Source organism: Saccopteryx leptura, chromosome 5 (assembly GCF_036850995.1).
Source record: "Saccopteryx leptura isolate mSacLep1 chromosome 5, mSacLep1_pri_phased_curated, whole genome shotgun sequence".
Lineage (NCBI taxonomy): Eukaryota > Metazoa > Chordata > Mammalia > Chiroptera > Emballonuridae > Saccopteryx > Saccopteryx leptura.
Window position 1 is genome coordinate 124,017,613 of NC_089507.1, and position 13,112 is coordinate 124,030,724.

The 13,112-nt window shown below is 39.4% G+C and overlaps 1 protein-coding gene across 1 annotated transcript in view; it reads right to left on the reverse strand.

Annotated features, from left to right (window-relative positions):
• KIAA1217 (KIAA1217 ortholog) overlaps positions 1-8,680 on the reverse strand; it is a 561,660-nt gene extending 552,980 nt beyond the window's left edge. The window contains exon 1 of the mRNA XM_066383940.1: positions 8,602-8,680. The gene's annotated coding sequence lies outside the window, so the exon portion shown is untranslated. The remainder of the gene's footprint in view (positions 1-8,601) is intronic.
• Between the last annotated feature and the right edge of the window lie 4,432 nt (positions 8,681-13,112).

Below are 13,112 nucleotides of genomic sequence, written 5' to 3' on the forward strand. Positions count from 1 at the left end.
AGATGAAAAAAAACTATTTATTTATTTATTTATTTATTTATTTATTTATTTATTTATTTATTTATTTATTTATTTATTTACAGGGACAGAGAACAGAGAGAGTGATAGATGGATAGATAGGGACAGACAGACAGGAACAGAGAGAGATGAGAAGCATCAATCATCAGTTTTTCATTGTGACATCTTAGTTGTTCATTGATTGCTTTCTCATATGTGCCTTGACCAGGGGGCTTCAGCAGACTGAGTAACCCCTTGCTCGAGCCAGGGACCTTGGGTCCAAGATGGTGAGCTTGAAAAAAAAAAACTATTTATAACAGAACCCCCAGAGGAGCCACATGACTTTTATAAAAGTCTGACATGATGAATAAATAAATATTGTTTTAGGCTGCTGAGATTTTGAGTTTGTTTGTTATAGCAGTGAGTTTTAATTACCCTAACAAATGTAATAGGTAAGAACGCATAGCAGCAAAATCAATGCATGGTCCATTACAGGGAACACTTCAGAGGAGTCAGTGTGTCTCTAGTCCCCAAAATCTCCTTGTGCCTTATCACTTCCTATCTTTTATTTTGTTGGTTCTAGGTTCTATTTTGGCTGGTTCTATTTTGTTGGTTCAAGAGTGACAATGTTATTTGTATGACAGTCGATAGAAAATGACCCTTGATTTAGGACAACTTTGATAATTGTACACCATTTTAAAGTCAATATTCACAAAACATAATAGTTAATACTTATTTAGCAACATATTAATATCAATTTTTGTTCTATGCATTTTGTGTTTTACTTTGTTTAATTTTCAAAAAGTTGTAAGAAAGGTGTGATTGTTACATATTAGCAGCTGCTCAATGTGATTTTAACACTGCTTACAAGAATTTTTAGTGCCCAAAATGACTTTCAAATTCTTAAAAGGAAACAGTATGTGAAGATATAATTTGGCCATATTTCAACAGCACTAATTTTTCCTAAAGTTTTGAGAATCTTTCCGGAAATACTAAAAATACTTTCTCATCCGACATGAGATTTCTAAATGAAGCTCATGAATTAGATGCTGTATTTATCTAATATGCCATTAAGTGGAAAAAGGGTACCATTCATCGTGTCCAGATGAAATTATGGGAAGTTCTATATACTATGGGTCCCTGTATATACTTTCTCATTTCTTTGCATAACAGACCTCAAAATCTCAGCAGCCTAAAACAGATAGAGGAGCTCTCATTTCAGGTTTTTGTTTCCAACAGGCAACTGTATGTAAACATGCAATTAGTTTTGAAGTGGTCTACTTTCTCCTGCACTGTTTAGAGCAATGATTTGTTTATTTTGAACTGTAATCTCTATTTTCTGCCAATAAAACAAATGACCTTTTGCATGAATATGAGAACACATAGTTTTTCTAAGCTAGTAAAAAAAATAATGTCTCTTGCCATAGTGTATTAAATAGGTTATTAAATTCCATTAACTTAAGTGCATGCAAGTGCCCTTGAGTGAAGAGAAACATTTCTACGGATGCTATTTATCCAAAATCAAAATTGTATTTTCTGCATAGACATGAAACAAAGAGTTATGACCTTACATGAGGCTGGGGAAAAAAATAAAAAAAGCTCAGTTTATATAAAAGTCATGTCATTAAGTTCTATAGAATGTGTTGACATCTCACCCACTACTTCTCAAGAACATGTAATGAATAACATTTTCTGCACATTAGTTTTCCTGCTTTATACTTCAGTGGGAGAGGTATGTTGAATACTCTCAGACAATGAAACACCCCCACATCCACGGTTAACAGCATTATCTTGGGTATTGACTCTCAGTTTCACTATGAACACACTCATTTCTCCTTCTATTGATATTTTCAAATTTCTTCTTCAGCGTCTTCATTCACCTCCACTTCTTTCCCCATGTGGCCACTTTGGCCATGACCTATGGCCAACATGCCCATCTCTCCTGACATTCCAGTATCAGCTTCTCTTTCTTTGCCTCACGTGTAAAATTCACAGGGTTTTCATCTTATCTACAGAACTTCTGACTTCTCTGAAACCTGATCCCAGATAGCAGGATATTTCTGTCATATTTGAGATGTTAAGTGGAGACTATCTACACACAACAGAGCCACTCAAATAAGCAGATGACACAGAGCTTTCAATCAAATACAGCCAATTCTTGTTATTTGCAGTAGCTATGGTTTATAATATCTGCACTAACACTTAATCAGGAGATGCTGAACCACTGCTCCTAGGGATAATACAGGGTACTGCTCACGATAGCCCTGACCTCAACATTTTCATCAACTGATCAACACATCACCTTGTTTTACATATGTTTCTGTTTAAGGACATCTTATTTAGAATGCATATTGTTGATTCACTAATATGGAACTCATGTTCAACAGCACTGTAAGTCACGCCTGAATGCTGCTTATCTAACATATATTCTTCTTAAGGCATACCATAACCTTCTTGTGCTTAGGAACTCCAGAGAGCTTTTGTGCTTTGCTTGGGGATCATTTTAAACAGTGAGATCATCAACGTGTAGCACAAAAATGTGAAAAACGTTGCACTAAATAAACTGTGAAAAGGACACTTGCTGGCAGTATGCTCGCAGTACGAGCTGAAACAAGGAGCCAGAGCATCGTGTTATTTATTGGACATCAGCTGGGATTGTGTTTGCATTTGGGGCGACTCAAATGTTTCTCTGCTCCATGCTTGTCTGTGAATGATTGGGAAAATATCATAAGTATTGATTTGGGGGTTACAAGTAAATTTTAGTAAGTAGATGAACCTGCAAATACAGAATCTGTGAATCATAAGGATTGACTGCATCTCAGTCATAACAATATTATGGATTAGAGTGCTATCAGTGACCAAAAAAACATTCCAGTTTTAAAAGATATATTTTCTACTGACTGAGGAACAGGAAAATCAGTGACAGCTTAATGCAGCTGAAGTTTAAATTTTTGTTAAAACTGTATTTAAAAGCCTTAAATTCTCTTGACTCTTTAGGGTGCTTCTCAGTTCAGTTCATCATACTGGGTTTTACATTCCCATGAAAGTTTGAACTTTTAAAAAAATTCCCTGCAGAGTTACAGCCACTGACACAGAGTTCAGTACTGACTTTTGGGAAATCCTTAATTGAAGGACTCACGGGAGAATGTTCCTTACTAATCTAGAGAAAGAGACACTTATCTCACCAACAGACACTTGGGTTTTCTATGATGAGGAATTCCTTTCTGGCTGCTCTCTTTTCCTGCCTGATTGTTTCATGCAGAAGACACTCACTGAGCTTTTGCTTCTTGGCTGAATTTTAGGAGAGTCAAGGAAGCCACCAAATGGGAAACTGTGTCAAAGGCGGGCTTAAAAGAGCGCTTGCATTAGAGGAGTTCTTCCAAAGGTATGAGCTGGGCTTTCAAATGGTGAGGTATTGATTGGGAGCCAAGATCCTGTGTTTACCCAGCCTGGTTTTCTCTCTAGGGTTTACACTGTGACCCATTTCAATGGGAATTTCCCAGTCCTTTGTGGGGATGAATCCTGAAATAGTCTCAGAAAGTCAATGAGATCTTTGTCTCAAAGACTCGGAGAATTATAGCTGGCACAGCCTGTCTCCAGAAACACCTTAGCCCTGTCTGCTTTAGTTTGCAAAGTGGAAATCAACTTTCAGAGTGTTTTTCAAGTTGCCTTTGGGTTTTTTTAAATGTAAAAATGGTTCTTTCTTTTTTCTTGACCTTTTTTTTTATTCAAATAAAATGTCACTCTCAATTTTTTCTAAACACAGAATTATGCCATTGGAACTGTGGAAAGAAAACCCACATGAAACATCTACCCAGATGTTATGGGAGAAACGCTGGTTTGGAAAAGGCTTTGTTCTGTGATGGGGGTTGCCATTGTTCTTCGCCACATTGTGTTTTCTCACTCACTTGAATGAATAAAAACACACTGACTGACAGGCCACAGGACCACTAAATACCAACTTGGTGTTTAGAGAAGGGAACAGCTTAATTGAACAGTAAAGAAGGGCAAAAGCATTATGAAATGAGTTTAGAATTTCTTAAGTAGAGCACTAAGTTGAGAGTTCTCTTGTCTCTGTAATTGGTTTCTGTTACAGCAAAAGAAAGCAAATTTTTCTGCAATGTTAAAACAGAGGCAATCAGCAGTCTGCCCCTTTAGGATGTCAGGGGCCTCATTTGTATGTTTGTTGAAGACAACTGCCGAGGAGAAAGTACCTTTCCAGTACCTGAAGGTCCCATATGTAATGTTATACATGTCAGGCTATATGTGAGGGCTTAATTATTCACCCAGTTCACTAGTTGTGTGACCCTGGCCAAGTGACTTAGCCTGCTAAGGCCATAGCTCCTCAGCTGCAGATTGAAGTTTATTACCAAATTTATGATTACACTGAATTGTTATAAGATCTTTTTTTTTTTTTTTTTTTTAACAGAGTCAGAGAGAGTCAGAGAGAGGGATAGACAGACAGGAACGGAGAGATGAGAAGCATCAATCATTAGTTTTTCATTGTGCGTTGCAACACTTTAATTGTTCATTGATTGCTTTCTCATATGTGCCTTGACTGTGGGCCTTCAGCAGACCGAGTAACCCCTTGCTTGAGCCAGCAACCTTGGGTCCAAGCTGGTGAGCCTTGCTCAAACCAGATGAGCCCGCGCTCAAGCTGGCGACCTCAGGGTCTCGAACCTGGGTCTTCCGCATCCCAGTCTGATGCTCTATCCACTGCGCCATTGCCCAATCAGGCTTGTTATAAGATCTTAATAAGAGAATGGGTTTATAGCTTTTCAGTGCCTTGTAGTAAAGAAATGATGATTCATGATTTCTGCATTATAATCCCATCTTTTGGTCATTCTGCACTTCCCGGGCCTCCTCTCCATGGCCAGCTGAAGCCTGCATCCCAGGGAAGGAGTGTCAGGGATGACAGATGTCTCATGATCAGGAGAACCTGTCCAGGGCCAGAAAACAGGCACTAGAGGGGGAAAGAAGTTAGCAAAATGCAAAGTGTCTTTATTACAGCTCAACTGGCTTGCAAGTTTTCATTTCTTTGCAGCAAATGTGTTTTCTTCCTCTGATGGAACTAAGAACATATGTGCTGCCTGGCAGATGATTTCTGCAACTCCTCAAGTCAGGACGGAGAAGGCTGACTCACATTCTTTTACACTGCACGTGTGAAATCTTTCAAGGCAACTTGGAAGGGGAAAGAGCCACAGGATTTTGGATGACGTTCTCAATCTCTTCACAATTCAATCAGTAAAAAAAAGAATTAATCATTTACTTCTACTTCTGACCGTTTTAAACTATTTTTTTTTTTTTTTTACAGCAGCATGAAGAGATGGGTTGAACAAAAAGTAACAACATTGAAAAGAACAGAAAGAAGGTAACATTTGTAGAGGAGTGAAATTTCCAGTCATCTGAATTATTTGATCTTGGCGTATCCCTGTAAACCAGGTTTCACCTGTGACAAAGACAAAAATTGCTGGGGACTGCATAGCCGTTGAGACTTTGTATTGACTCTAAGCACTAAGTTTTTTACACGATATCACAAGCTCTTTTTTTTTTTTTAAGATCTATGCAGTTCAGCTTTTATTAAAGCTAAAGTAACACAAAGTATGGGAATCTACAACATGATTCTGATGCAATAATAGGCAGAAGGAAATGTTTCTTCAGATATCACTGTAACTGATCAAGCAGGTAACAGGAGTTCCTTACTAGATACATCTCCAAACTTTATGCAAAAAACACCAGCTCAAGAACTTGGCCTATGCAGTACGTTGTATGAGGTGTCAGTGGTCAAATCGGACTGCCAATGGATAACATACCAACAGGTGCCCACACAGACAGACTCCTCTAGGGTCCTGAGTTTTCTTTCAAAGAAAATATTTTGCACATTGTATATATGGTAAATTAAACAAGAAGTCCAATGAGGGTCTTTTATTGCCTTGAAAAGGGCATTAGAGACAAAGTATTTCCTTGAAATGCTTTCTTTTAGCATATATACTGCTAAACCGAGTGCTTTGAAATGCTTCCTTCATCACATATTCTAAGAAACACTCCTAGTAGAAGGCTTGTGTGGTCAGTGACAGTTCTAGAAGCCAGAGCTGGGTTGTGTGGGTGAGATGGGAATGTAGGTAAGCCGGACTCCGAGATAGATGATTTGTGCTCCTCAATAGCTACTCTTGGAGAGGAAAGCTCTCCAGCTCAGAAAGCAAAAGAGCTCCAATGACTCCTGCCACAGACGCCAGAGGAGGAGCTAGAAACCAGAAACACTTACTACAGGCTAAATGATAGTTGCTTCCACTTCAATCCAGAGCTCAGTTCAAATCCTGGGCTTACCATTTAATGACTGCATGAGCTTGAACAAAATACTTAAACTTTGTGGAGTCCGAATTCCCTGTGTGTAAATGGGGATAACACCATTTCTTTGTGCCTAGTTGGGAGGATTAAAAGGTATCATATATGCTGCACAGCACACAATGGACATTGAATAAATAGTAGTTAGTATTTTGTATGATTATAATTATCCACAGTCCTGGGACTGTTAACTTCACCAATAATGTAACTTGAAACACATTTATTCCACACACTCTAGGGAATTCCTTCAAAACCTGTTTTTTAAATATATTATCTAGTTTGGGCTTCTAAAATGTTCTGCTCTGTTTATCAAAGGCTCTTCATCATGCTTACCCAAGGGTAAATCAATTACACCAGATATTGTTCTGCCTTCCATCATTCTTCTTGAACCACATTCCATGTGGGAATGGGTCAATTTCTTTACTTCCTCTTTCCTCCTACCACATTCCATAACCTAAAAAGATGCCAGTTAAGTTTTAACCTCTTTTGAAAGTAAATTTTCATCTCTACTGTTGAAAAAGTTATTTAAAGTAGTTGCAAATTTGTCCAGTGCCCTCCAACTCCCATCCATGCAACCAAGTAGTAAAAGGGGGAAATTATTAGTGCTTTTCCCAGTCCTCCCGCTGAGCAGATGGCTTTGTAATGAAGTACACATTCGAAAACAGTTGACTCTTTGATCTCTGGCTGCTCAGACAACTCCAAAGAGAAAGGCATTCCAGTACAAACCACACAGAGAGGAACACAGGTTATTTCTGGGAGCCCACTGACTCTGGTTTAGTCTGGCCTTTTCAAGATTCAAATACACAAATCATTTTGACTGCCAAACCTGCTCCCTCCCCTTATGGTGTCTAATGGGGCCATAGTGTAGTAATGTCTGATCTCTGGCTTCTCTCTGGGGTCATAAAGGTAGCTGGTTTGGCAGAGAGACAGACACCACAGTATTTATAAAGACAGTAGAAAATCGACTCCATATGCCTACAAAAGGAAGTCAGAGTAAATCACCGGGAGCTAAGAAGACTCTTGAACTCCCTTTCTGAGGCTGGCTCAGCTTCTAGCTGAGAGTAAAGAAGACCTAATAACCAGCCCTTGAGCTGCACAAGTCGAGTAAGCATACACCCTCTTTCATCTGACAATGTTCTTCCAACACTGTCACTTCCGTAAAAGATGGGAAACTCTTTTTTTAGTTCCTTGAATTCAGATGCTATGTTGCAAGTCTGACTCCTGCCTTGCTTATGGAGTTTGTGTGTCACAGCTGGTGTATATATGGAAGCCATGAATTCCCTGTCCTGAAGTTGTTGAAGCAGAGTTCCATGAGTTTTTGTTAGTGCTTTCTGGATCATGACATTCCGAAGTGATCTGTAGGGTGGTTGAGTGTTGATTTATGTTGCTCATGAAAACAAAATCCAAATAGAGTAAAGACGGTACTGGGACAGGATCTAGCTATTCTCTTTCTTATCTTCCCTTGGCTCAAATATCAAAATTTTACAGTGTGGTGTCAGAATTTGAAGGCTGTAAGAGGAACTCTGTAATCGGGAAAATTTCAAAATGGAAACTAGTTTTATTTGTGTAAGAAATCAAACTGATGGATTTATGATTAGAATTTGGGCCAAATGAGTACAGCTCAAACCAGGAGACAACTTGGTCATCTCATGATTCCAGACACTCAGGTCCACCTACGTAGGATGACTTAGGCAATGCAAAAGTACTTCAAGGAAACTGGCATATTTATTCTGTTACTTTTGGGGGACCCTGACTTTGATCGGAGTCATTTTACTGGATAAGCCTAAAAGAGACTCTTGTTTTTTATTTCATTTATTCATTCCATAGACACAGCATCATCAGATACTTGCACAGGTCCACATATTGTTTGCTGAAAGTTCATGGGTTGTTTTTTTTTGTGTTTTTTTTTTTTGAGCATTCTCTTATTCTTTAGTCATTATGATGGCATCACGCTGAAGGCTGAACACAAAGACAGGAGTATAGGTAAATATAAAACATTGCCTAAAAAGTAACACATATGCCAATGGCACTGCCTGCAAGGTAAAATGGCATAAATAAATAAATAAGTAAGTAAGTAAACAAGACAGCTGTGTATCAGAACACATAGACACTATGGGGTGGGGGTTCTTAGGCATGTTGTTCCACTGAGCTCGGGACTTGACATAAGCTGAGCTGTATAGATAGGCCATTAGCTCATAACTGGTTCACTGTCAACATGATGAATGCTCATTTTATGATTTAATAAACGATAAAAGTTACCCAGAATGAAGAAGAGAAGGAGTACTCAGGTGGTCTGGATGGAGGTGCTACCTTTCTCCCCAGGACACAAAGAGCGCAGTGCAGTCAGTACAAATTCAGGACCTTGGTTTCTCCATCTGAAAAATACAAGCAATAATGTCACTGTTTCCACCAACTAACTGGTAACTACAGAGCTGAAGATGACGTCGGAGTAATGGCGCGGTAGGAAGTGATACCGATAAATCTCCCCCAAAACTCAACAAGATCTTCAACCAGAAACAGCAAAACCTATCCTTGCAGCCTCCAGATGTTTCGCAATACACCCGAAGGTATGGTCGAGCGAAAAATTGGCTAAATATATAATCAAACCCTGAAGGAAATAGGGAGTAAGAAATGCTCCGCCTTCCTCACTAACCTAAATAGGGCTGCTTTCACTGGGAACTGAGAATATAGAAACTAAGGTGGGCAAAGGGGGTAAATAGATCCAGGCCGTGGTACAAACGGCCTAACCAGGATGTGGCACGGAGATCCAAGCCGAGGAAAAACTGTGCCTGTGGCAACCCAGTCAATACAAGCTAACATTCGCGCCAAACCCAGACAAAGAAAGACAAGTGGGGCAGCCATTTTCCCCGATCTCCTGGTCGGTGCATGCAGATAGTGGGTGAGAGATTCCTCCAAAAGCCCTGGGAGTGGGCGCCCGTGTTATCCCACAGAGAGGCAGAGTCAGGGGCCTTTGTGTGGGCCAAAAGCGGAATCTCCGGGCTGCCCCAGCAACCTGAAAAAGCCACACACGGAGAGGGAGTGAGAGCCAATTCCAACGCTGGAACTTTTCCGTGTAGGTGGGTGTTTCACTCAGAGTGTGAGACTGCTGGCCTGATATCCTGGTCTGTGTACAGATAGTGAGCGAGAGTTTCCTCCAAGTGCCCCAGGAGTGGGCGCCTGCCTGTGTTACCGGACAGAGTGGCAGAGCCAGAGGTCTTTGAGTGGGTGGAAGCCCTACCTGATTATGCTAGCAGCTCTGACTGAGCCTTACCCAGAGCCCTGCGCTGAGTGGGAATAGAGTGGGGAATTGCCAGCTCTTTGAGCCTCTTACTATCCAGGCAGAGGCAGCAGCAACCCCATAGCTGGATTATCAGGCTACTAATTGAGGAAGAAAAGACTAGGAGAGAGGTTCCAGGAACACAGACTCTCTCACTGTCGAAGCCTATAAATGCTAATGAGCCTCGACTGCCAACGAGACTGAAGCACAATACATGACATCACCATAGAGACTTATCAACTGCAAACCTCTACCTGAGCATGCCAAAGGGGCAGAACCTGGGGTACAGAGTCACCGACCAGGAAGAGGGAGAGAAAAGAAAAAGCAAGAAGATAACCTCTCAAAATCAAGAATAATTCGCAGACTTTATAACCTATCCAATTTTATTATATTTGTTCGTTTGTTTCTCTTATCTTCATTCTTGATTTTTTTTTCCTCCTCCAATTTGGTCGTTTAACTCTTTGCCAGTCTTACTCTCTCCTCTCCTTGAACTACACTACCCATAAGTGTTACATCTCCCATTATCTTGTCTTTCCTCTTCCTTTCTCTCTATGAGGGTTGCACTTCAATACTCTTAACTCTCTCTCCTCTTTTTTCTTTTTTCTTCTTTTAGTGGTTCCCTCTTTTTTACTCTCTCTCTCTCTTTCTTTTCTCCCTCTATATTAGTTTCTTCCTTTCTCCTTTACGTCTCCTCTCATTCAAACCTCAATAATGAACAAATTATCTTATCTGGGACTCAAACTTATGTTTGTGGCATTTTGGGGGGTTTTTACTTCACCTTTTTAACTCACTAGCAGTGCTCCTATTCCTGGCTCTCCATTTTATCTAGTTCTTGTTTCACTAAATACAATAGTACTTTTTAATTTGTCCCCCCATTTTCCTGTTTCCCTCTTATTCCTCTCATCATATTTCTGAGTCAACCAACACCTAAAAGCAAATCATTTTATTCTTGACCCCAATTTTTTCCTTATTTGCTTTTTGTGGGTCCATACCCCCTTTTTTCTTTTTTTCTTATTTTTTTTGCCCCTTTATTATTTCTCCCCAATTCAGGCCCTCCATTACAGGCATTGTTTGTTCTATTTAGTACAATATAATTCACAGTTCACCACAAGATTTTCTCAAGAAAGAGGGGAGAGGAGAGGATAAGAAAAAAAGAGGGGGAGAAATAATTTCCTTTTTTTAAAAATTTTATTTTATTTATTTTTTTAATTATTAATTTAAAAAAAAAACAACTCTTTTTGATTTTTTATTTTTTTTAACTTTTTATTCTTTATTAAATCTCATTAATACTATCAACAAAACCACCCTCGGATGCCATTAAGGAAGAGAAAATTGAATATCATGAATACAAAAGAAAGTAAGGTAACACAGATAGATGAGGAAAAAATCTTTGGAGAAAAAATTTAATATATTGGAAACCTTGAGTTAAACGACAGAGAATTTAAAATAGAAATCCTAAAAATACTCAGAGATATAAAGAAAACACAGAAAGGCAATTTAGAGAGCTCAGAAAACAACTCAAGGAACACAAAGAATATATTTCCAAGAAAATTGAAACTATAAAAACAAATCAAACAGAGATGAAAAACTCAATTCATGAGCTGAAAAATGAGGTAACAAGCTTAGCTAATAGAACAAGCAAGATAGAAGGTAAGATTAGTGAAATAGAGGACAAGCAACTTGAGGCACAACAGAGAGAAGAAGAAAGAGACTCAAAAATAAAAAAAAGTGAGTTAGCCCTACAGGAATTATCTGACTCCATCAAAAAGAATAACATAAGAATAATAGGTATATCAGAGGGAGAAGAGAGAGAAAATGGAATGGAGAACATACTCAAACAAATAATAGATGAGAACTTCCCAAGCCTGTGGAAAGAACTAAAGCCTCAAATTCAAGAAGTAATCAGAACACCGAGTTTTCTTAACCCCAACAAACCTACTCCAAGGCACATCATAATGAAATTGGCACAAACCAATGGCATAGAAAAAATTCTCAAGGCAGCCAGGGAAAAGAAGAATACAACATATAGAGGAAGCCCATTGGATTATCATCCGATTTCTCAACAGAAGCTCTACAAGCTAGAAGAGAGTGGACCCCAATATTTAAAGTCCTGAAAGAAAGGAACTTTCAACCACAAATACTATACCCATCAAAGCTATCCTTCAAATATGAAGGAGAAATAAAAACATTCACAGATACAGAAAAGATGAGGGAATTTATCATCAGAAAACCCCCACTCCAGGAATTACTAAAGGGGGTTCTCCAATCAGATACAAAGAACAAAAAAAAAAAACAAAGCCACAAGTAAAAGCTCCAAGAAGAACACAATAAAACCAAATTTAAACTGTGACAACAACAAAAAGAAAAGGGGGGGGGAGAGGGTGAAGATTAACAGTAGCAAAGGACGATGGAGTGCAAAAGTACTCACTAAATAGTGCGCTACAATGAACAGGGTAGGAACCCTGTTCATTACTTAAAGGTTATTACCATTGAAAAAACCACCACAGAAGCACATGAAATGAAAAAGATAGCAACAGAGGAAAGATGTATGGAATACAACCAAATAAAAACAAAAGATAAAAAAACGAAAGAGAAGGATCAAACAAGACACAAAACTAACAAAAAGCAATATATAAAATGGCCATAGGGAACTCACAAGTGTCAATAATTACACTAAATGTAAACAAATTAAACTCACCAATAAAAAGGCACAGAGTAGCAAAATGGATTAAAAAAGAAAATCCAACTGTATGCTGCCTACAGGAAACTCATCTATGTAACAAGGATAAAAACAAATTCAAAGTGAAAGGCTGGAAAACAATACTCCAAGCAAATAACATCAACAAAAAAAAAAAAAAAAAAAAAAGAAGGCGTAGCAATACTCATATCTGATAATGCTGACTACAAGACAGCAAAAGTACTCAGAGACAAAAATGGCCATTTCCTAATGGCTAAGGGACACTGAATCAAGAAGACATAACAATTCTTAATATATATGCACCAAACCAAGGAGCACCAAAATATATAAGACAGCTACTTAATTGACCTTAAAACAAAAACTGACAAAAATACAATTATACTTGGAGACCTCAATACACTGCTGATGGCTCTAGATCAGTCATCAGAACAGAGAATCAACAAAGATATAGTGGCCTTAAACAAAACTCTGCCCTGGCTGGTTGCTTCAGCGGTAGAGAGTCGGCCTGGCATGTGGGGGACCCGGGTTCGATTCCCGGCCAGGGCACATAGGAGAAGCGCCCATTTGCTTCTCCACCCCCCACTCCTTCCTCTCTGTCTCATTCTTCCCCTCCCGCAGCCAAGTCTCCATTGGAGCAAAGATGGCCCGGGCACTGGGGATGGCTCCTTGGCCTCTGCCCCAGGCTCTAGAGTGGCTCTGGTCGTGGCAGAGCGACACTCCAGAGGGGCAGAGCGTCGCCCCCTGGTGGGCAGAGTGTCGCCCCTGGTGGGCGTGCTGGGTGGATCCCGGTCGGGC